A 2,860-nucleotide genomic window follows, 5' to 3' on the forward strand; every position below is an offset into this window, starting at 1 on the left:
CCAGTGGCCCAGTCAAGTTGACATACATATGAAGAGATTTATTATGAGGAATTGACTTACACTATTATGGAGGCTGAGACGTTCCATGACGTGCCATCTGTAAGCTGGAGACCCAGGAGAGCGGGTAGTGTGATTCCAGTCTGTGTCCAAAGGCCTGGGAACCAAGGGGCCTCCAGGTGTAAATCCCAGTTGAAGGGCAGGAAAAGATGAGATGAGATCTGCCCATGCAGGCAGGCAGGAAGCAAAAGGGGCGGATTCCTTCTCCTTTTGTTCTACTCAGGTCCTCAAGGGATTGGCTGAGGCCCCTGTACGTTAGGGAGGGAAGTCTACTCTACTGAGCCCACAGATTCAAATGCTCATCTCATCTGCAAACACCCAGAAACACTGTTTAATCTGGGTACCCAGTGGCCCAGTCAAGTTGACACATAGAATTCACCACCACAGGGCAGAGAGAAGTCACAGAATCAGACTGCTTGCGTTCAAATCCTGGCTCTGTTCTGTGACCTTGGGCAAGGTACTCAAATGACCAATTCTCCAGTTTTCTCATCTCTGCAGTAATAGTGCTTACCTCAAAGGGTTATTCAGGTTTTGGTAATTGGCTGTTGAGCTATTCTTTTTTTTTTTTTTAATTAATTAATTAATTTCTTTTTTTTTTTTTTTGAGACAGAGTTTCACTCTTGTTGCCCAGGCTGAAGTGCGGTGGTCTAATCTCAGCTCACTGCAACCACCACCTCCTGGGTTCAAGCGATTCTCCTGCCTCAGCCTCCTGAGTAGCTGGAATTACAGGTGCCTGCCACCTTGCCCAGCTAATTTTTTGTGTTTTTAGTAGAGATGGGGTTTTCACCATGTCGACAAGGTCTCGAACTCCTGACCTCAGGTGATCCACCCGCCTCAGCCTCCCAAAGTGCTGGGATTATAGGCGTGAGCCACTGCACCCGGCCAGTGTTTCAAGTTTTTAAGAGAATGTGTCCATTTCCCCTTCTCTTTTTTATTTTATATATATATATATATATATATATATATATATATATATATTTTTTTTTTTATTTGAATTGCTTCTCTCTTTTTCTTGATTGGTTTTACTACTGGCTTGTCTGTGTTCTTTTTTCAAAGAAATGAATATTTGGTTTGATTCCTCTTCTCTCTTTTTGTATTATTCTCTCTTTCATTCATGTCAGCCCTTATCTCTGGGGTTTTTGTCTGCTTGCTTGGGGTTACTCTTCTTCTTTGTGAAGCTCACCTCGTTTGTTGTTTTTGAATGAATGCATTTGAAATTAGAGTTTTACCTCTAAATATAGCTTTCTTAGTCCTACAAATGTTGACATGTGGTCATTTTCTTGTCATTCAGTGTGAAATATTTAATAATTTTCCTTATTTTTCTTATTTATTACAAAGATGATTTATGTGTTGTTTTTGATTTTCATCCATATGGGATTATATACATTGATCCTTTTGATATTGATTTTTTTTTTTTTTTTTGCGACAGTCTCGTTCTGTTGACCAGGCTGGAGTGCAATGGTGCGATCTGGGCTCACAACAAACTCCACCTTCCAGTTCAAGCAATTCTCCTGCCTCAGCCTCCCACTTTTGGTATTGATTTTTTAAATTTTATATAAGGCTAGAGAAGATGGGCTGAATGTTGCTAATTCTTTGGTATGCACTGGGCACTCCTTCGTGGGCCTACATATTGCTTGTGTTCATGACTGTTCTGTGTGCACTTAGAGGCAATGTGCATTCTTTCTTTAATCTCTAATTAACCAAGACTATTCGAAATATTAATAGAAGCTTCTGTGCCTTTGGTTATAATTTGTCTGCTTGATCTGTTTGCTTCAAAGAAATATTTTAAAATATCTAAGTTATATTTTTAATACTCTTTCCTTTTCTTTCTGATTTTTAAAATTTTGGCCTTAAAACAGTTTTGATACCAAAATTGATATACAGCTTTCTTTTCATTTGTATTCCCTGGGATATGTTTAATAACTTAAAAGAAACTTTCCATATCCTTTCATTTTAAATATGTTTCACATACATACACGTTTGTACATATATACATACGTCTATGTAATGAATAGCTTTCTTTTCTAATCTTTATTTAAAATAGCTTCATCAGATTAATAAAGTTTCTTTCCACTTCTAGTTTAAAATTTTGTTTAAAAAAAACCACAAGTAGGTGTGGAATTTTACAAATGACTTTCTGTATTTATTCAGATGTTCATGTGACTTTTCTCCCTCAACCCATTAACTACAGATTACATTATTTTGTTACTGTTTTGTTTAGAAGTTTTATATTTATTTTAATGAGTGAGATTAGTTTACAATTTTCCTTTTTAAAACTATTTTTATTTTGGGAACAAGGCTGTGTTGGCTTTATAAAATAAGCAAACAAGCATTTTTGCTGTTTTCTATTCTGTAGAAAAGCTTTTAGAAGATTGGCATTTTTGCACTTTTGGTCTTTAATTTAAGGTTTGGCTGGACTCAAGAGTAAGGCCATCTGAGGCTGGGCTTTTCTTTTGGTTTTTTATGCTGATTCAATTTCTCTTGTTTGTAGGGCAATTCTAGGTTTTCATTTCTTCTTGAGTCAGTTCTGATAAGTTATCTTTACCTAAGAATTAGACTATTTCTTCTGAATTTCAGGAAAAAGTTATTTGTTATATTCTCTTGTCATCTTTTTAATGCCAGTAACCACCATTGTGATGTTCTATTGAAAGCGGTTTGCGCTGTCTTTTGCCTCCGAGTCCGGCTCACTGGTGCTATGCCAAATTTATTAGCCTTTTTTTTTTAGAAAACAACCTTTAGCATTGTTGGTCCTCTTTATTATGTCTGTTTTCAATTTTATTTATTTCTGCTCAGAATTTTATGA

This window comes from Rhinopithecus roxellana, chromosome 18 (genome assembly GCF_007565055.1).
Source record: "Rhinopithecus roxellana isolate Shanxi Qingling chromosome 18, ASM756505v1, whole genome shotgun sequence".
NCBI classification, from domain to species: Eukaryota; Metazoa; Chordata; class Mammalia; order Primates; family Cercopithecidae; genus Rhinopithecus; species Rhinopithecus roxellana.